At 45.9% G+C, this 22,739-nt stretch overlaps 1 protein-coding gene and 1 non-coding gene across 3 annotated transcripts in view; one reads left to right on the top strand and one right to left on the bottom strand.

The window, feature by feature from the left end:
* Window positions 1-22,739, bottom strand: part of KCNQ3 (potassium voltage-gated channel subfamily Q member 3) — a 300,675-nt gene that overhangs the window by 264,562 nt on the left and 13,374 nt on the right. The window lies entirely within an intron of this gene.
* On the top strand, window positions 13,305-13,376 carry TRNAE-CUC (transfer RNA glutamic acid (anticodon CUC)). The gene has a single exon. It is a non-coding gene; the product is annotated as a tRNA-Glu (tRNA).

Genomic DNA, 22,739 nt, shown 5'->3' with positions numbered 1-22,739 from the left:
TAGAGCACTGGTTCAATAACTGTAGCACACAGGCTTAGCTGCCCCGTGGCATGTGGAATCTTCCCAGACCAGGGATCAAACCTGTGTCCCCTGCAGTGGCAGGTGGATTCTTTACCACTGAGCCACCAGGGAAGCCCAAGAGAACACTTTTTAAAATCAGTGATAATGTGACTATAATTAATAACTCTAATACAGAGCAGGATGAGAAGGAAAGGATAATAATAAAGCTACTTTCTAAGAAAGATTTCTGGGAGAGAGAGACGGAGAAGACATTCTCGGAAAACAGGAAAAGAAGAGAGGAGGAAGAAGGTGGGGGAGGGGGGAGGACCACATGACTGGAGAGCAGGAGAGAATGCAACAGAGGAGGAGAGAGAGGTAGCGGACCAGAGGAACAGAGGACATGGATGGGGGAGAAAAGAGAAGAAAAGAAAGCGTAAACCAGGGGGATCTGAGATAGAACAGGAAATCAATAAAAATGCTAAAGCTGATTCATCAAAAGACAGCAGCACAAGCTCACGACTGAGAGATGTGGCGAGAACCCCCAGGAGGTCTGAGAAGAGGCAGAGGAGAGGGCTTTGCCTCCGGAAGTGGGGCAGGTATGGCACAGGGCAAGACTGGACTGTGGCTCTGCGTTTTAAACCTATGAGTGCCATTCGGGGCTGGGGTCACGTGCATGCACTCCTCTGATCAAAATAAAAATAACTGAAGACCTTTCTAAAGGAAGGGAAAGGAAGTGCGTGCTGGACACTGTCCTCGGCAACTGAAAAATGCTATCTCGTTTGGCATCCCAGGAACCCTGCAGGGCAATCAAACCCTCCTCTTATTTTCCATGTAACTGCAATGGTACCCCACTCCAGTACTCTTGCCTGGAAAATCTCATGGGCAGAGGAGCCTGGTAGGCTGCAGTCCATGGGGTCGCTGAGGGTTGGACACGACTGAGCGACTTCACTTTCACTTTTCACTTTCATGCATTGGAGAAGGAAGTGGCAACCCACTCCAGTGTTCTTGCCTGGAGAATCCCAGGAACAGGGGAGCCTGGTGGGCTGCCGTCTATGGGGTCCCACAGAGTCGGACACAACTGAAGTGACTTAGCAGCAGCACCCACATCATGGGGTGGTTGTGAGGATTAAAAGAGATTAACATAGGTAAAGCATCTGGAAAAGTGCCTGGTGAGCCGTAAATGACATCTGGTGAAATCTATCGTCAGACTTTTGACAAGCCCGCCTCCCTTTTCTTGGGAACGTCTCTGGTCCCTGTTTTGCAGGAGCTGTCATTGCTCTCCTGTGATCCAACCCCCAAGGACACAGGTTGAGAAGGGGGATCCAGCAGTGGGTGCCTGCGTCCCTAACTTGAGAACTAAAGAAGCAAGGGCAGTCCCTCTCTAGGGATTGAGACATAAAGCTCAGATGCTAGGGGTTACCACAGTCCCAGCACATGGGGAGTCTGCACAGAGACTGCACAGAGACAGCTGGTGCCAGGGCAGTCCCCCAGCCCCCGATCCAGGTGTTCTTGGGCCCCAGGTAAAGCCCATCTCCTGTTGGTCTTACTCCTGAACTCCTTTGGGATCCATGAGCCAACAAGCTCCCTGGGATGCCGCAGCTGGCTCAAAAGGGGCTGCTTTCACTAGCCTCCAAAAATGTGAAGACGATTCAAAAGCCAACAACATGTAGGTCTCTCCAGAGGCCTCCAAGAACAGGTGGCTGAGCCCCAGGACTCCTGATGTGAAAGGAGAAAGAGGCAATAAAAAGAGGAAGACAGTACATTTAGGGGAAAAGAATAAATAAATAGAAATACTGTGTATTCAGGGGATTCTGCATTTGGGATGCTGCTATTTTATAGCTAACAAGAAAGTCAGCAGCAAACTCTGGTCACAGCTAGAGGCAAACTATACTTCGCATTTCCATCCTTCCAACCCACGATCTGTGCCATTTGGATTTCATGGTCTAAAAATATCTCCCCAACTTCCAAGTACGGTTGGCATGAGCTGGTGGACTCCAATTTTTAATCCGTTTGCAAATGTTTTTACACAGCTCCTTTTTTTCCCCCTCAAATTCTATTTCTTGCTGAATCATTTCCATCATTCAGTCTGACATTTATTGTTAGCAGGAAGGAAATCATGTTGAACACAAATGTCAGCCTTGGTCTTGAAGGATGCTGAAGGTTTCAGAGACAGGGTGAGAGAAAGAAAGGCCCAGCAGTGAGAGACTGACAGTGGGGAGAGTGTTGGCTTTGCAGCTGGCGCCTGGCTGTGTGACACTGGGCAAGACACTGGAATTATCTGAAAGTGTCTTTTTAAACTACAGAAGGGGGACAATGCGATTCAGTCTAGCAGAGATGCTGCAGAGATCCAATGGGTCAGAATGCCATGTGCACCTACCTCCAAGGCCAAGGTCAGTGGCCCCATTCTGAATTGTAGCTGCCATATTGGGACAGCTAAGAGCCACATGCATCCCTAAACGCTGACCCTTCTGCAGCCAGCAACAAAGTCATCCTTACAAAACACACATCTGATCATCCCACACCCTGCTGGGAAACCCAGCGGCCTTGAGGACAATCTCAACTGTTTCCTGTGGGCTCTATAGCCACCTCCAATTCCCCACCCCCACCACACCAGCCTTTCCAACCAGCTGTCTTTCAGCCTGCAAGCAGGGATTCCCACTCCATCTCACATGGCTTAGCCTTCAATCTTGGGCTTTGCAAAGTGGTGACTTCCTTCCTCTCCCCAACTTCTCCAGACCCCTTACTCATGTTAGCAAAATGACTGCAGATGCTCCAAAGTTCACACCTTCATGCCACAGGAGAAGACACCTCTTCTGGGAATTTCCCCAAGTCCTCAGATCCACCTTCTCCTCCCACTGGCTCTGACGGGGTGGCAAGCATTTTCCTGTATCCACAGGGGTCAGAGAAAGCAGATTGACTGGATGATTCTGGAGTGGGGCATGAGGTTACTCTTGACCAAACAACATGGCTAAGAACAGGGTGGAATAAAGTTCCCAAAGTGAAATCAGGGACTGGTGGGAGAAACAGTGCTACACATGAGAGGCAAATGATAAGACCAATTCCCAATTAAAGTGAGAGACAGAGCTAGCATCATGGAAGGCCAGAGCCTGTAAAGGCCCTAAAGTTTTACAGATAGAAAAATGAAGGTCCCACATGGGCCCAAGACTCGTCCAAGTTCACACCAGGGCTATTGCCAAGTGTCCAGATCCCACCCCAATGCTCTGCCCACTGAATTATAACAGTGCTCCCCTGACCCCCTGGAAAATGGGGGGCACTATTCAATCCACTTGACGCTCAGCAGTGCCAGCCACAGACTTCATAACAAGATGCAAGGAATGGTTTGTGAATATAAAGTCTGAGGACCCTAGGCTCAGAGGTGTGCACTTCACTCCATATCCCCGGGCAAAGGCCCACAAGGCAGGTGCAGAACGGGTGACAGGCTGGAAGCTGAAGACGCAGAAGAACCTTGCATGGTCTTTCTTCTCCAAGATAAAGGACTTGTCTCACAACCTGACTTTCGCTCCATACCTAATCACCTTCCTCTTGTTTCTGCCCCTCCATGGGCAACGAGAACAGGGAAGGGGGTGGAAGCAGAAAAGCAGAGTTTCAGGAGGGTACAGAGGATGGAGATTCTCTCCAAAAGGGATGGAATTCAACCCCTCCTCAAGACTGGACCATAACAGGTCAATTCTTATTGATCTGTTTATTGCCATCTCTGAGCAGAGACAACCACTGACTTAAAACCTGGACTAGCATCCACACACAACAGATTCTGGCTAAATTCTGCTAATAGGCTGCGAGGGTTGTAAATAAATGGCAGTCGAGTTGACCTGGCCCAACTAGAGCACTCCAATACTTTGGCCACCTGATGCGAAGAGCTGACTCATTTGAAAAGACCCTGATGCTGGGAAAGATTGAAGGCAGGAGGAGAAGGGGATAACAGAGGATGAGATGGTTGGATGGCATCACTGACTCAATGGAGATGAGTCTGAGCAGAGTCTGGGAGTTGGTGATGGACAGGGAGGCCTGGCATGCTGTGGTGCATGGGGTCGCGAAGAGTTGGGACACGACAGAGCGACTGAACTGAACTGAACTAGAGCACAGAATCTCATGCATGCATTGCTTCAGTCGTGTCCAACTCTTTGCAACCCCATGGACTGTAGCCCTCCAGGCTCCTCTGTCTATGGGATTCTCCAGGTATGCATACTGGAGCTGGTTGCCATGCCCTCCTCCAGGGGATCTTTCCGACCCAGGGATTGAACCCAGGTCTCCTGCATCTCCTGAACTGCAGGTAGATTCTTTACCCACTGAGCCACTTGGGAAGCCCACAGAACCCTCACCACAGGCATGTGTGTGGATTCCCCACAGAAGTCAGCAGTGCTCAGCTTTCCAACAGCCACATTCCATGCCCGTGTTTAGATCTGGGTTTTGTTTGGAACTCAGCTTGGACGCTGCAAGGCCAAGGGGATTAGTCAGCAGTGTTTGTTAAACACGAACCTCGCGGCCAGCAGCAAACCTGGCACTGCCTATTCAAAGAGACCATATCACGCCTGGCTCCTGCCTGCAATGCAGCCCAGTTTGGTTGGGGTACTCATGGCAAACCCTTTCAAGGCAGAGCTTAAGGCAGGATGAGCGGGTGCCAGGTCCCCTACAGCTCAAGAAGAAAGGCTCAAGGAAAAACTGGTAAGGAAAATATGGTTTGTACTCAGGCCCATCCCAGTTCCCATGCAGCTTTAGGGTCTACTAGCTGTGTGCCACTGGGCAAGTGACCTAACCTCTCTGAGCCTCTGCTTCCTAACATCCAAACCAGGTCATGCATGCATGCTTAGTCACTCAGTCATGTCCATGTCACTCAGGCCCCATGGGACTGTAGGCCACCAGGCTCCTCAGTTCAGGGGATTCTCTATGCAAGAATACTGGAGTGGGTTGCCAAGTCCTCCTCCAGAGGATCTTCCTGACCCAGGAATTGAACCAGAGTCTCCTGCGTCTGGCAACCCACTCCAGTACTCTTGCCTGGAAAATCTCATGCGCAGAGGAGCCTGGTGGCTGCAGTCCATGGGGTCGCTAAGAGTCGGACACGACTGAGCGACTTCACTTTCACTTTTCACTTTCATGCATTGGAGAAGGAAATGGCAACCCACTCCAGTGTTTTTGCCTGGAGAATCCCAGGGACGGCGGAGCCTGGTGGGCTGCTGTCTATGGGGTCGCACAGAGTCAGACACGACTGAAGCGACTTAGCAGCAGCAGCAGCTCCTGCGTCTCCTTCATTGCAAATGGGTTCTTTACCCACTGAGCCCTAAGGGTTTCCCTGGTGGCTCAGATGGTAAGACTCTGTTCTGCAATGCAGGAGACCCAGGTTTGAGCCCTAGGTTGGAAAGATCCCCTGGAGAAGAGAATGGCTACCCACTCCAGTATTCTTGCCTGGAGAATCCCATGGACAGAGGAGCCTGGCGGGCTATAGTCCATGGGGCCACAAAGCGTCGGGCATGACTGAGTGACTAACACCACGTCACACTAAAATTAAAATCGTGAGATGTGGCTGGAATGTTATATAAATAACAGGAATTTCCATTTTATGAAGCTTACTAAGTGTCAGTGCTGTTCCAAGTGCTGTATAGATGTTAACTCATTTAGTCTCTCAACACTATAAGGAAGGAAATGTGAGTATCCCCATTTTGCAGATGAAGAAATGGAGGCCCAAAGGGATGAGGCAATTGCCCAATGCGATTCAGCTAGCCAGTGGTCATCTTAGTACCCAGTATTCACATGGTCCTTCCTCTCCACTCCAAGAAGCAATGGATGAAATTGGCCCGAGGTGCCAGAGACACTCAGACCTAGCTGGGTAATGGTTAAGAGCGTTAATGTGGCTTTGGACACGCATGTTCACAGCAGCATCATTCACAAGAGCTAGGAGACAGAAACAACCCAAGGGCCCACTGATAGCTGAACAAACAGGATGTGGAATATACATGCAATGGAATATCAGTCAGCCTTTAAAAAGGAAGTTCTTCCCTTTTGTGGTCCAGTGTCTAAGACTCTGCGCTCTCAAAGCAGGGGGCATGGGTTCGATCCCTGATCAGAGAATGCCCCAACTAAGAGTTTACATGCTGCAACTAAAGATTCTGTGTGCACACCAAAGACTCAGCAAAGCCAAATAAATAGAAATAAACAGGACTTCCCAGGTGGTCCCAGTGGTTAAGGGTCCACCTGCCAGTGCAGGGCACATGGGTGTGGTTCCTGGTCTGGGAAGATTCCACTCGCTGCAAGGCAACTAAGCCCGTTCACCACAACCACTGAGCCTGCAGTCCGCAGAGAAGAGCAGCCCCCGCTCGCCACAACTAAAGCCCGAGCATAGCAATCAAGACCCAGGGCAGCTCAAAACAAATACATAAATAAAATGTAAAAATAAATATAGACATTAAAAACATGCACAGTGTGTGTTTACATTTTAAAAATAAAAATAGAAAGGAAATTTTCACATATGCTACAACATGGATGAACCTTGAGGACATCATACTAAGTAAAATAAGCCAAAGAACAAATAGTACATGATTCCACTTATATGAGGTACTAGAGTAATTAAATTCATAGAGACAGAAAGTAAAATGGTAACTGCTGGGGACTGGGTCAGGGGGAGGGACGGATGGGGGGTTAGTGTTTAATGGGGCTACAGATTGAATGTGCTCCCTCCAAATTCCTATGCTGAAATTCTAACCCTAACATGAGGCAGGGCCTTTGGGAGTGGTTAGGTCATAAGGGTGCAGCCCTCATGAAAGGAATTAGTGCCCTTATAAAGGAAGCTGCAGAGAGCTCCTTTGCCTGTTGCTGAAGACACAGCAACAAGCCAGCTGTCATGAACCATGACCAGACACTTGGACTTCCCAGCCTCCACCACTGTGAGAAGTAGATTCTTTCTGTTTAAACCATCCAATTTATGGTGTTTCTGCTACAGCAGCCATAATGCATGCACGCATGCTAAGTTGCTTCAGTTGTGTGCGACTCTCTGTGACCCTATAGACAGCAGCCCACCAGGCTCCTCTGTCCACGGGATTCTCTAGGCGAGAATACTAGAGGGGGTTGCCATTTCCTTCTCCCGCAGCCATAATGGATTTGGACAAATGGGTGTCAAGTTTCAGTTGTTTAAGACAAAAAGTTCTGTGGATGGATGATGGTGATGGTTGCACATTAAACCATCAATCTATAGCCTTATGGCCAAAATGGTACATTTTAACTTTTATATTTTAACTACATTTTTAGAAAAATAATATGTAACTAAGAGGCTGCACTTTTCCCACTTAAGTGGCCCATTCTGACTCCCTGTACTCTTACCTCGATTGATTCATTTGTTCTGTTTGAGTCTTTGAGCACCTACTGAGTTTACAGTAAGAATTCTAGAGGCCTTGACAGATCATCATCATCACACCAGACACATGCCACTCATGTTTCATGCCCGGTACTTTTCATGTTTTACCTTTATTAACTCATGAAATCCTCCCAACCATGCTCTGAGGTAGGTACTATTAATATGCCCACTTTACAGATGAGAAAACTGAGATCCAAAGAAGTCAAGTGTAATCTGCCTGAGGTCACACAGCTGGGGTTCACACCCCCGTGGCCTGGCTGAGACACCCTGCTCCAAAACACCTTCCGCATCTGAAACACAAGGCACGCTGTCATCCACAGCCTACCTCCCCATTCAGCCAGAGCGCCCAGGCTCCTGGAAGGGCAAGCTCCCTGCCTGGAGAGGGTCTGTGTCTGGTGAGATCCCTGTAACAAGCACACTGCTCTGCCATTTCTGAAGTCAGCATTTCTTAGCACTATTTTTTCCCAGATGGAATCCACAAGGTCCCCAGCTTAATTTATTCCATGCAGTGACACTAATTAATGTTCCAAACTCTGGGACATGGGGACTGAGGGGTGTGAGCATGTGTGTGTGTACTTTATGTAACTTTCATTTTCCCCAACTTTTGAAATGATGTACGTGGGTATTTTACCTGAGCCAAACTGTTTCAGCCCCAAAAGCCATTTAGGCTTTCTTGAAGTCACAAAAAACCCTGTACTAACCGCACATGTGTAGGATGGTGGAGTAAAAGGACGTGTGCTCACCTTCTGCAAGAACACCAAAAGCGCAACTAGCTGCTGAACAACCATCGACAGGAGGAAGTTAGAATTCACCAAAAAAAGATACCCCACGTCCAAGGACGAAGGAGAAGCCGAAACAAGAGGTGCACTCACATTTAAAATCAAGCCTCATGCCCACCAGAGATTCTTGGAGGGCACAGACAAAACCTTGTGGGCACCAGGACCCCGGGAAAGGTGCAGTGACCCCCACAAGAGACTGAGCCAGACCTGCCTGTGAGTGTTTGAGGGTCTTCTGTGGAGGCACGGGTGAGCAGCGGCCTGCTGAGAGGACAGGGGCGCTGGCAGCAGCAGTCCCACCTCCTACGTCCGTGTTTCTGCTTTGACTCATCACTGGTGGTGTAAAAGGCAGGGGGTCTGAGACCAAAGCATTAGCCAGAGGCATGGCCTTTGGAGGCTACTGGTGCTTAACCGAGGGTGCAGCACCTCCACCGGCACGTCTGGAAAAGCCTGGGAGTGTCTGGGTTAGTCCACCTCTGGGAGCTCTACTAGTGTCTCTGGGCAGGCTCCAGAATGCTGAAAATTCTGCAAAATTATTACTTCGCTGCCCAAAGAGACACAGTGTCACCCATAAGGTTAACGGCTTCTCCATCAAAAAATCCTAAAATGTATCCAACTACCTAATTTTGCAGGGAAGAAGAAAAGCATTGACATGGGAGTTTTTTTATCCCAGGCTGCACAGCAATTTCACGGACTAGACAGAATCTGACCCCTCCTATTACATTTCCTACTTCATCCTCTCACCACTGAGCTATGCAACCCTTCCCCCACAAAAGCGCCCCCAGGTACAGCCACTAGGAAACACTCACACCTTACTCAGCAGCATTTTTCATTTCCAGGACTTTGCCTAAGTTGTTCCTTCTATCTTCAGCCCTAACCTTGACCCTGATACCACTGCATCCTCCTATGCCTGGATCAAAGGCTGCCTCCTCCAGGAAGCCTGCTAGAGTCCTATCTCAGAACCAACCCACAGCAATCTGTATTCTGACTTTTAGCCTGTGTGCCCACAAGTCTTCACACAAGAATTATTGCTGCCCTGATAGCTCAGCTGGTAAAGAATCTGCCTGCAATGCAGGAGACCCCACATCCATTTCTGGGTCAGGAAGACCCACTGCAGAAGGGATAGGTTACCCACTCTAGTATTCTTGGACTTCCCTGGTGGCTCAGCTGGTAAAGAATCCGCCTGCAATGCAGGAGACCTGGGTTTGAGCCCTGGGTTGGGAAGATCCCCTGGAGAAGGGAAAGGCTACTCACTGCAGTATTCAGGCCTGAAGAATTCCAAGGACTGTATAGTCCATGGGGTTGCAAAGAGTCAGACACGACTGAGTGACTTTCACTTTCACACTTTTATTACCATCAACAGGCTGGAACCAGCTGTTTCACAACCATTATGCCACCCTATGGGTGACAGCGGTCTGGCAGGGCTGGTCCAGTTATCCCATTTTTACCGATGAAGAATTTGAAGCTCAGGAAGATTAAGCAACTTGCTGGAAGTCACACAGTTGGCAAAGAGGATCTGCTGGCATACCACAGAGCCCATGTTGTGGCTACGAGGTCACCCAGCCTTCCTGTGTGGTCATGAGCAAGTCCGCATCCTGTCTGGACCATAACGTCTTTGAAGGTGGGAGCCGTATCAATCCATCCACTCTTACCTTATGGTCCAGCCTCCAAAATGATGTCAAAGAGCCCAGGACAAGAGCCCCACATCCCATCTCCTGGTCCCGGACCCTCTCATTCCCTCAGGCCTCCTCTGACCCGACAAAACCTCACTCCAGGTACATGGTGAGTCAGGAGCAAGACCGCAGAGTGAGAAGGCTCCTGGGATTTCCTGCCTTCCACCCCGCCCCCAACAACCAACTACAGTAACCACAGTAGCTTCGATCAGACACAACAAAAAACTTCCAGTCCTTTTTTCTGGCTCAGTAGGCTACCTGAGATACTGCAATGGGCAGGGTGTCCAGAGTCTCTAGAACCGCCTTTCATACCCTCAACAACTCAGGGTGGGAAAGGAAATGACTGGACAACCCAGAAGCCCCCTCTGTAGAAGGCCAGGCCGGCAGATAGTCCAGCAGGACTTGGGGGCTGACATGATGGGGAGAGAAGACCATGATGATGATGTCAGCCATCAGTCCAGCCTCTGCTACGGGCTCCTGGTGACCACAGTATGGCAGGCGGGTTGGGTGTCTACCCAGAAGCCAATCCTTCACCTTTCTCCTCCTAACAGAATCTCATTCCGTCTGGCAGCAAAGGTACCAGATTCCAGTAAGTGGATCAGGATGGGTCTAAGTCACTCACGGTAGTCCCCTGGACTTCACTTCATTGGTCCAAAGGAGAGGGAGCAGGTGACCCTACCTTGGTCCATGATACTTAGGTAAAAATGCACTGCCCCTTGAACTGTGACCCAGGAAGTGGTCAGAAGAGGCTTGGCTCAGTTGTCCCATGCAGATGATGGCACTGAACATCTGATGTAATCTGAACATCATTTGTTGAGGAAATCATAATTTCATGGGCATCACTTAATACAATAAAGGCAGATGAAAGAGTAACAGAGAAGCCAGGCTAAACTCGAAACTGAGTCTAAGTCTCAGCTCTTAACTGTGGACATGGTGGACATGACTTCATCTGCCTGAGGCTGAGTTTCCATGTTTATATAACAGGTTGGAGGACTTCTGTAAAGGCAGTGCCTCAGTTCACAGAGTCCCAGCAACCGATATTTTAAAAATAGACTTTACTTTTTAGAACAGTTTTAATTTACAGAAAAATTGAGAGAACAGTACAGGTAATTTCCATATAATCTGCACTCAGTGTCACCTAACACCTTCGAGTCGGTGATGCCATCCAACTATCTCATCCTCTGTCGTCCCCTTCTCCTCCTGCCTTCAATTTTTCCCAGCGTCAGAGTCTTTTCCAGTCAGTCAGTTCTCCGCATCAGGTGGCCAAAGTATAAGTTTCAGCTTCAGTATCAGTCCTTTCAGAGTATTCAGGACTAATTTCCTCTTGGAAATTATGATGCATTTATTATAATTAATGAATTGATACTGATACACTAATATTAACTAAAACCCATAATGTATTTACGGACTGGACCATAAATTGAGAGTTGGACCATAAACAAAGCTGAGCGCTGAAGAATTGATGCTTTTGAACTGTGGTGTTGGAGAAGGCTCTTGAGGGTCCCTTGGACTGCAAGGAGATCAAACCAGTCAATCCAAGAGGATTGATGCGAAGAACTGACTCGCTAGAAAAGACCCTGATGCTGGGAAAAATTGAAGGCAGGATGAGAAGGGGATGACAGAGGATGAGATAGTTGGATGGCATCACCGACTCAATGGACATGAATTTGAGTAAGCTCCGGGAGTTGGTGATGGACAGGGAAGCCTGGCGTTCTGCAGTTCATGGGGTTGCAAAGAGTCGGACACAACTGAGCAACTGACCTGAACTGATAATGTTCGGACGGTAAAGAATCTGCCTGCAATGCAGGAGACGCAGGTTTGATCTCTGGGTAGGGAAGATCCCCTGGAGAAGGGCATGGCAACTCACTCCAGTATTCTTGCCTGGAGAATCCCCATGGACAGAGGAGCCTGATGAGCTACAGTCCATGGAGTCACAAAGAGTCGGACATGACTGAGTGACTAACACTAACACATATAATGTATTTAGATTTCCTTAGTTTTTACCTGACTGCCCTTTTTCTGTTCCAGGATACCATCCAGGACATCTTATCTCATTCAGTTGTCACATTTCCAGAAGCTCCTCTTGGCTGTGATAGTTTCTCAAGCTTTCCTTGTTTTAGATGACCTTGACAGGTTTGGAGGCGTACTGGTCAGGCGTTTTGTAGCTAGGCAGGTGTTTTTTCAACATCTCTGCTTCCTTAGCAAACTTGAGTCAGGCAGAGTTACTCTTGTCTTCATACACTTCTTTTTCTCTTTTCATGTAAACTCCTTCTTTCACCATGATCGTAGGCAGAACTCACAAATGGTAACAGAACTTCATCGTGTCCAGAGCCTAACTTTAAGGTAGAAATTATGATATTAACTTCGACATCACTTTCATTGGCTGACATCATTTTAATCTTAACAGGAGTTTGAAAGAATGAAGAGGGAACAGCCATTTATCTGATGCCAACCATAAGCCCAAACCAAGGCTCTGGACTCTATTACAGATGTTTTATTGAATCTTTAAAACAACCTTGTGAATAAGCAAGTTCTATTATTACAGGTGAGGAAACAGGTTTAGATTGGTTAAGTGGTTCACTTAAGGTCACTCAGCTAAAACACATCATGGCTGGGATTCAAAGTCAGGTCTTCCTTGTATCCACTTCCGCTTCTTACTTCACCTGTATACCTCTCAGGATTAGCACTGTGTGCATTTACCCAAATCTGAGTATCTGGTGGGCCAGGCATTGTGTGAGGCCCTGGGCTGCAAAGAATGACTATCTGTACATAGGAAAAGTACAGCTAGAAAACAAGTCTTCAGCCTCTTTAAATGGCTCAACTCCAAGTTTGTTCAGTGCTAGGCCCTACCATCCCACTCTCTCTTGATCAATTTCAACACCTTTCCTTTAGCACATGCTGCAGCATGTGCTGTCGCTCAGTCGTGTCCGATTCTTGCAACCCCATGGACTGTAGCTCAGCAGGCTCCCCTGTCTGTGGGATTTCCCACATAACAATACTGGAGTGGGTTGCCATTTCCTCCTCCAGGGGATCTTTCCAACCTAGGAATCAAACCCACTGCACTGGCAGGCAGATTCTTTACCACTGAGCCACCCAGAAGGCTATCTTTCTTTTAGTGTGAGAATAAATCAGACCTCTGATTTCTAAACATGTAACACAGTTATGATCAGGGTTGCACATCAGAAAAGGAAAACACCATCTTCAACCCTATATGTATGATGAAATCTACCTCTTGTTAATGGAAATTTGCCCTGACTCATTTAAACAAGGCTGACAATTTTACTTGAGCTTCACATAGACTCAGCATATGCATATATTAAAGTGTTACACCACTCTGCAGTTATTTACTTACCTACTTGACCATGGACAGAAAGGACAGAAACTAATTTATTCAACCCTGTATCCCCTATTCTTAGTCCAAGGTCTGGCATCTTCCAGGTCTGAAGTCAATGTCAGCTGAATGACGAGTCAGAATACCTTGAGTTAGGGACTTCCCTGGTGGTCCAGTGGCTAAGACTCTGCACTCTCAATGCAGGGGCCTGGGTTTGATACCTGGTCAGGGAACTGGATCCTATATGCGGCAAGTAAGAGTTCACAGGCCACCACTGAAGATCCTGCCTGCTGCAACCAAGACCTGGTGAAGCCAAATACATATTAAATAAAAAAGAATACCTTGAATTTGCTGAGCAGATGGATATTTGGAGGCAAATATGTTCAACAAAGGGCTTCCCTGGTGGCTCATGCTAAAAAATCCACCTGCAATGCAGGAGACTCAGGGTCAATCCCTGGGTCAGGAAGATCTCCTGGAGAAGGAAATGGCAACCCACTCCAATATGCTTGCCTGGGAAATCCCATGGACAGAGGAGCCTGGTGGGCTGCAGTCCACGGGGTCACAAAAGAGTCAGACAAAACTGAGGAACAATATGTTAAACAAAAAGGATGAAGATTTTCCAATGAGATTTCTTCCCAACCAAATAAGGTATTGAAACCATGGCACATAACTCCTACAGGAATTCAAGACGAAATCTCAACATTCCTATTAACATTCTGGAATCCTGAAGGTGGATGCTAGTTACTTTCCCAGGAAACCAGAACTGAAGCAAACGGTGGAAGTCACAGCACCGCCCTTTACAACCAAGACCCTGCCATCTTCTCAACAAAAGATGTGTATGCAAGAGCAACCAGAATACCTATTTTAATCTTGTTTTGAAAGTGCTAATGTTTCTCACGTTATATATTAGTAAGACTCTTCATTCTTTGAAAGTATTAAAAAGTCACTCCAAATGATAGTGTCAACAGGACTAAAGTTCTCTGTGCTTATTTAAAATAACTCTCCATTTTATTTGGGGAGAATTACTAAAATGTGAACACACTAGAATTTCAACAAGGATGCAGTCCCATCCCCCAAAGGATAAGGGCCTAGTTTCATGGTGTGTGTTCAGTCACTTAGTCGTGTCTGACTCTTTGCAACCCCATTAGCCTGCCAGGCTCCTCTGTCCATGGAATTCTCCAGGCAAGAATACTGGAGTGGGTTGCCATTTCATTCTCCAGGGGATCTTCCCAACCCAAGGGTAGAACCTGTGTCTGCTGCATGGGCAGGCGGATTCTTCACCACTGCGCTACCTGGGAAATCGGGTTTCATGGTGAGAACTCTATAATCCTACACACAGCAGGAGGTCAAAAAGCTTAGGTATCATCGGATACCAAGCACTGAATCAATGTGGGTTTCCCAGGTGATTCGGCGATAAAGAATCTGCTTTATGCAGCAGACACAGGTTCTATCCCTGGATTGGGATGATCCCCTGGAGAAGGAAATGGTAAGCCACTCCAGTATTCTTGCCTAGAAACGTCCATGGACAGAGGAGCCTGGCAGGCTACAGTCCCTGGGGTTGCAAAGAGTCAGACATGACTGAGCACACACGAATCAACACGTTTACAAATACTTCTATTCCCATTCTTTTTTCCTGGCTTTCTTAAATGAAAAATTAATGAGGGGGAAAAACACTACAGAATTACCATGACCCTTAGGCCACAAGACTTCCTTTACTTAAGAACCAATGCAAAAGACACAGAAACATTTGTGAGCCTCAAGTTCCGATATTTTCTTCACTTAAGAACTAGACAGTGTACAGTAATTACTGTAGATGCCCCCCACCCCCTCCTCAGCACAGGTCCCCAGCATCTGCCAAAGGTGACCTTCTGCAAACAAATACCTTTGGTGAACACTCCCATTTTTGTCTCAGGGCTTTTTCTGAGAGGTAATACCCCTGGGATAAGCCCTGAGCCAATGATGGATGGAGTCTGCTGATAATTCTCCACTGTTCTATGCTGCATTCCAAGGTTCCCCGGGAGGACCAGCTTTAATTAACCCCCATGGTAACCTGCTTGATGATAAATGCATCTTTACAGTCTCCTTTCTCTTTCCTGTCTTATTTCCCCCACGTGCTCCAATTTTACTTACTGGGTTGCCCAAAAAGTTCATTCTAAGTTTATTCTGTAACATCTTACAGAAAAATCCAAACAAACTTCTTGGCCAGCCCAATATTTTTCTGATTTTTCTTGGAATATCTCCTAAATCATGCATTCTCAATAGAGGTGGTAGTGCCTCTAAGGCGGAAAAATTGATTCCTAGAAAGTGGGGTTGGGGAAAAAAATCATACTCTTTTTATATATGGGGCCCAGAAATTCATGAAGTACATAAAGAGATACACAGTGTATCTGTAATTAAAACATCATGGGTGGAACAATTGGGGGGAAAAAATGTCCAAGAAGACTCTTCAAAGGGGAGATAATAAAACAAGATGGCACAACCCTGCGTTAAATAAACCACTTGTACTGAGCACCTTGCCTCAGGGAGTTTCTGGAAGGACACAGAGTAAGATGCAGTGTTAGCCTTTGCTGAGTACATCCATGAACTCATTCATTTAACCCTTTCAATCACGTGTAGGGCTGGGAATTCGAGGGCCATTCATCAGATGAATCGCTGAGGCTATTAGAAATACAAGGACTTGTTGGAGACCACAGAGCAAATTAACCCAGGGCTCAGGGTGAGAGCTTTGATCTCCTGGGGACTGGGCTCTCAGGCACACCTCAGAAAAGCCATCAAGAGCGCTTAACCCAACACGGCACAGGGAAATAAGCCTATAAATGTCAGTGACTGTTATTAATGACAATAGATCAGGTTTCCATGAATGGACCATGGTGCTGCCCCACAGGTGACAGTATAACAACCCAGGTGGATAAAAACATTACTTACGATTGATATGATGGGTTTTGAATGCCCCAGTTCAATGCTGGGCTCAAGGGACATCAGAGAGTATTTTCTATGACTCTTGGGAAAGGGCTGGATTTGGGGGGGTGGGTGGGGGTGGAGTAAAGGGGAGGGAGGCATTGGGAATTTCAACTGGAAGAGAAGCCTTCCTTGGCAAGAGGCCTGTGAATGAATGCCTGATTAGTCTGCACTTGGCTTTATTCTTTCTCCTGCTTACAGTTAAGACCCCCTACATATAAACCTTCAAGCTGCGATCTTTCAAAGATGCAAACATGCCCCTGTATGCCAGCTGTTGTGTTGTCCTACTGTACTTTTCAAGATACTGCACTGTATGATTAAAAATGTTTATTTTTTAATGTATTACTTGTGTGAAAAGTATTATACACCTATTACAATATAGTACTATACACCCAATTGTGGTAGTTGGCCATATAGGCTAATTAGGTAATTAGGTAACTATATAGGTAGCTAGACTAACTTAGTTGGACTTATATAAACAAACTGGACTTACAAACACACTCTCAGAATGGAACTGGTATGTAGGGGACTTACTGTATTTGATCCAGATCACAAGACAGTGCAACCGAAAGAAATCACACTGTGGTAACACCTCTCCGTCACTACACAGCCACTGGAGGACCACGAAGGAAGCTGATGTGGCTGAGTGGAAGCCAGCCTTGAAAGAAGATCTGAGTTCAAGTTCTCCCTTTGCCATCAAAGTGGCCTTAGGCACGTTTCTCGCTGCCCTGCACCTCAGTTTCCTCTCTACAATTCTGATCGCCTCTGATTTATGTCATCTGCCCAGTGCCTGTCTCCAGGTCCAAACATCTCACAAACTTCCCTTAAGTAACTACCTACTGATTAATTTGATTAGACTTGCTGACTTCTAAGGTTTCATTTCCTGGACTAACCTCACTATAGGTGGGGAAGCATCTGAAATTGATACGCATGGGGTGAGATAAAGTGGAAGCTGGGGTTTTAGGAACGGGAAGGAGTGGGGAGATATATAGAGTGATAGTGCTGAGTGATTTTCCATTAGTACAGAAGGCCTGGAATGGCTCAATATTTTCAAGTCATTTTAGATAATATTTCACCCCATCCCCCACAAAAGACATCCATAAAGACAGAACTGGACTTGAACTGCTATGGCAGGTTTACAAAGAATCTAATGGCAAAGAAACTCCAGGGGGCCTTCCATGGTGTTCCAGGGATTAAGACTTCACCTTCCACTGCAGAGGATGTGGGTTCGAGTTCTAGTTGGGAAGCTAATCCCACATGACTCACCGCCGAAAAGCCAAAACAGAAACAATATTGTAACAAATTAAAAAAAAAAAACTTTAAAAATGGTCCACATAAAAAATTTAAAAAAAAAAAAAAGAAAGAAACTCCAGATACAACACTGGCTTAGGCAAAGACTAACAGAGTTTTGCCAAGAAAATGCACTGGTCATAACAAACACCCTCTTCCAACAACACAAGAGAAGACTCTATACATGGACCTCACAGATGGTCAACACCGAAATCAGACTGATTATATTCTTTGCAGTCAAAGATGGAGAAGCTCTATACAGTCAGCAAAAAACAAGACCAGGAGCTGACTGTGGCTCAGACCATGAATTCCTTATTGCCAAATTCAGACTTAAATTGAAGAAAGTAGGGAAAACCACTAGACCATTCAGGTATGACCTAAATCAAATCCCTTATGATTATACAGTGGAAGTGAGAAATAGATTTAAGGGCCTAGATCTGATAGATAGAGTGCCTGATGAACTATGGAATGAAGTTCATGACATTGTACAGGAGACAGGGATCAAGACCATCCCCATGGAAAAGAAATGCAAAAAAGCAAAATGGCTGTCTGGGGAGGCCTTACAAATAGCTGTGAAAAGAAGAGAAGTGAAAAGCAAAGGAGAAAAGGAAAGATATAAACATCTGAATGCAGAGTTCCAAAGAATAGCAAGAAGAGATAAGAAAGCCTTCTTCAGCAATCAATGCAAAGAAATAGAGGAAAACAATAGAATGGGAAAGATTAGAGATCTCTTCAAGAAAATCAGAGATACCAAAGGAACATTTCATGCAAAGATGGGCTCGATAAAGGACAGAAATGGTATGGACCTAACAGAAACAGAAGATACTAAGAAGAAATGGCAAGAATACACAGAAGAACTGTACAAAAAGATCTTCACGACCCAGATAATCATGATGGTGTGATCACTCATCTAGAGCCAGACATCCTGGAATGTGAAGTCAAGTGGGCCTTAGAAAGCATCACGATGAACAAAGCTAGTGGAGGTGATGGAATTCCAGTTGAGCTATCCCAAATCCTGAAAGATGATGCTGTGAAAGTGCTGCATTCAATATGCCAGCAAATTTGGAAAACTCAGCAGTGGCCACAGGACTGGAAAAGGTCAGATTTCATTCCAATCCCAAAGAAAGGTAATGCCAAAGAATGCTCAAACAACTGCACAATTGCACTCATCTCACACGCTAGTAAAGTAATGCTCAAAATTCTCCAAGCCAGGCTTCAGCAATATGTGAACCGTGAACTTTCTGATGTTCAAGCTGGTTTTAGAAAAGGCAGAGGAACCAGAGATCAAATTGCCAACATCCACTGGATCATGGAAAAAGCAAGAGAGTTCCAGAAAAACATCTATTTCTGCTTTATTGACTATACCAAAGCCTTTGACTGTGTGGATCACAATAAACTGTGGAAACTTCTGAAAGAGATGGGAATACCAGACCACCCGATCTGCCTCTTGAGAAATTTGTATGCAGGTCAGGAAGCAACAGTTAGAACTGGACATGGAACAATAGACTGGTTCCAAATAGGAAAAGGAGTACATCAAGGCTGTATTTTGTCACCCTGTTTATTTAACTTATATGCAGAGTACATCATGAGAAACGTTGGACTGGAAGAAACACAAGCTGGAATCAAGATTGCCAGGAAAAATATCAATAACGGCAGATATGCAGATGACACCACCCTTATGGTAGAAAGTGAAGAGGAACTAAAAAGCCTCTTGATGGAAGTCAAAGTGGAGAGTGAAAAAGTTGCCTTAAAGCTCAACGTTCAGAAAACGAAGATCATGGTATCCGGTCCCATCACTTCATGGGAAATAGATGGGGAAAGAGCAGAAACAGTGTCAGACTTTATTTTTCTGGGCTCTAAAAATCACTGCAGATGGTGACTGCAGCCATGAAATTAAAAGACGCTTACTCCTTGGAAGGAAAGTTATGACCAACCTAGACAGCATATTCAAAAGCAGAGACATTACTTTGCCAACAAAGGTCCGTCTAGTCAAGGCTATGGTTTTCCCTGTGGTCATGTATGGATGTGAGAGTTGGACTGTGAAGAAGGCTGAGCGCCAAAGAATTGATGCTTTTGAACTGTGGTGTTGGAAAAGACTCTTGAGAGTCCCTTGGACTGCAAGGAGATCCAACCAGTCCATTCTAAAGGAGATCAGTCCTGGGTGTTCTTTGGAAAGAATGATGCTAAAACTGAAACTCCAGTACTTTGGCCACGTCATGCGAACAGTTGACTCATTGGAAGAGACTCTGATGCTGGGAGGGATTGGGGGCAGGAGGAGAAGGGGACGACAGAGGATGAGATGGCTGGATGGCATCACTGACTCGATGGACGTGAGTTTGAGTGAACTCCGGGAGTTGGTGATGGACAGGGAGGCCTGGCGTGCTGCGATTTATGGGGTCACAAAGAGTCGGACATGACTGAGTGACTGATCTGATCTGATCAGATCTGATAGGAGAAGCAGATTTGGCAAATTTGTAAGAAGGGCCCTGCTAACAGCCACTTCTAAAGCAAGTGTCCTGGTAGGATTGTCCAAGAGGGAATACAATAAACTACATGATGTAGATGCTTATTATCAATATATTACTTTAATATGCCCCAAGGAAATCAACCCCAAGTGTTCATTGTAAGGAATATTGCTGAAGCTCCAGTATTTCAGCCAACTGTTGCAAAGAGCTCAGTGGAAAAGACTCTGATGCTGGGAAAGAATGAAGGCAAAAGAAGAGGGCAGCAGAGAATGAGATGGTTAGACAGCATCACCAATTCAATGGACATGAACCTGAGCAAACTCTGGGAGATAGTGAAGGACAGGGAAGCCTGGCGTGCTGCGGTCCATGGGATCGTGAGGAGTTAGACATGACTTAGTGTGGCGCAGCTGGTAAAGAATCTGCCTGCAATGTGGGAGAACTGGGTTCAATCCCTGGGTTGGGAAGATCCCCTGGAGAAGGGAAAGGCTACACACTCCAGTATTCTGGCCTGGAGAATTCCGAGAAGTGTATAGTCCATGGGGTTTCAAAGAGTTGGACACGAATGAGTGACTTTCACACACACACAGAGTTGCTGAACAACAATAACAAACTGGACTGTTATACTCTTACAGGGTCCAGATGCTGTTATGTCTTTTAAAGGAGAGGAGGATGGAGAGGAGGAAGAAGAGATTCCCATCTGAGGACATCAGCCTGGACAGAAGCCCATATCAGGAGGAGCCAAGCAGGGCTTATGTACAGGAAGTCCCATGAGCCAACTCCATCAGTACTGACTCTCATTTTTCATGAATTGTATGCAAGAAGCAAACTTGTTCCCAAGTTACAACCCATTTTATTCTCTCGAGAAAACATTTCAGACAAATGTCTCTATGGTTTGAATGAAAAGTCCCACCCAACAGGGTACAATTGGATTGGGTCTGTTTTATGTCCTAAGACACCTGCCAAATTGGTACTGACTGCTGTCTTGTCATTTCCGACTTCAGTCTTGTCATCTCCAAACTGCATCCTCTTCATTCTCCTAAAAGGTGGTCATCCTAGGGAAGCCAACATCCCTACAGTACACATGCTAAGTCAAACCATCGATGGGTTCCTGATTAACATACGCAGCAATGTTCAGGTGATGCAACACAGACAGAAATGTGGGAAATCTGTCCCAGGGCAAATGCTCCAAACCCAACTGCAGGACCTGTCTGCTCCTTATGCAGCTTTAGGAAGATGCTACCTCAGAATGCCACACCCCCTGTACTTTCCAAAGTGCTTCCTCATACACTGCCTCATGGGAGTCTGCATCAATCCTATACAGAAAGTATCTTCAGATTATGAGATAAGGGAGGCATCTGAATCACACAGTTAATGCAGCTTTTCAAACAACTTGTCCAACACAGTTCTAACAAACTCAGTCATCTCTGGCCACCCCACACCAAAACTGCATGTCACTGTGTCTAAAATAGGTTTTTATTCAATCCACCTTTGAAGATATTTTCCTTGCTTTTCTTCACACTGCTCTGTGGTTCAAGATGTGACAAATTTTGCTTTCATTCTGTCAAAACTTCAAAACCCAAGCTAAAAAGAGAAAGAGAGCAGGACTTTGGTTCTCGGCAAAATACCATAGAGTCACACTTGATTTATGAACATTTTAGACATCAATGGAATATTTTTAATGACTACAGATGAAAGAGGGAGCCTCCAAATAATGCAAGAATAGTAATTCAGTATTCAATTTAATTGAAGGTAGCCTTCTGTCCTCCAAGCAGAAGGGGGAGATTAGTCAACAGGACTATGAGTAGGTTCTTTCATCTTCTCCCTGCTGTTTATACCTCCTTTGGAGAAGTCTCCCTTAGCAGAAGAGACCACAGTCCCTTCCCCATTCTGCACGCCTGGATTCCTCATCTGCATTCCATTACTGCATTTGCTGGACTATTTACACGAGTTGTTTCCAGTCTCTATCTCTGGTGGGAAAGAATTATACATGACTCATCTCCCTCAGTGTTCTGGCTTTTACAAAGCTTGGCACTTCAGTAGGTATGTGTGGCCTTGAAATGAATGGCCATAGCATGCTAATCTGCTCCTTTCTACTGGATGCTTCCCATCACCTAGCCAAAGACATGGAACTATACTCAATATTTTGTAACAACCTATAAGGGAGAAGAATCTGAGTATGTATGTATAAGGGCTTCCCTGGTAGCTCAGTTGGTAAAGAATCCGCCTGCAATGCAGGAGATTCCAGTTCAATTCCTGGGTCAGGAAAATCCACTGGAGAAGGGATAGGCTACCCACTCCAATATTCCTGGGCTTCCCTGGTGGCTCAGAGGGTAAAGAATCTACCTGCAATGCAGAAGACCTAGGTTCTATCCCTGTGTAGGGAAGATCCCCTGGAGGAGGGTATGGCAACCCACTCCAGTATTCTTGCCTGGAGAATCCCCATGGACAGAGGCACTTGGCGGGGTTACAAAGAGTTGGACATGACTGAGTGACTAAGCACAGCACAGCACATATATAATCAAACCACTTTGCTGCACATCTGAACTAACACAATACTATAAATCAACTATATTCAATAAACATTTCTTAATTTAAAAAAATAGTATTTTTTTTAAAAAGCCCAAAGTGGAGAGGAAATTTGAGGAACTGTCTATACAGAATCTATGAATCTGGGAAAGCCTGTTCAGCTCAGTTAAAGGTTTTCAGGTCTGACTCCATAATAGAATCACTTTACAATGATGCCTGACGCCTTCAGAACAATGGTATCGCTTTCTGGGGTGGAACCTTCATCTGGATTCATGTACATGCTTTGTGCAGTCTGTGGGTATTTGGTCTTTTGTTTTAAAAATAAAAGTATTTTTCACTTTTTATCAAAAATTTTTA

This window comes from Bos indicus, chromosome 14 (assembly GCF_029378745.1).
Source record: "Bos indicus isolate NIAB-ARS_2022 breed Sahiwal x Tharparkar chromosome 14, NIAB-ARS_B.indTharparkar_mat_pri_1.0, whole genome shotgun sequence".
Taxonomy (NCBI): Eukaryota; Metazoa; Chordata; class Mammalia; order Artiodactyla; family Bovidae; genus Bos; species Bos indicus.
Note: the sequence above shows the minus strand (reverse complement) of the source record. Positions and strands in the feature narration are given on the sequence as shown.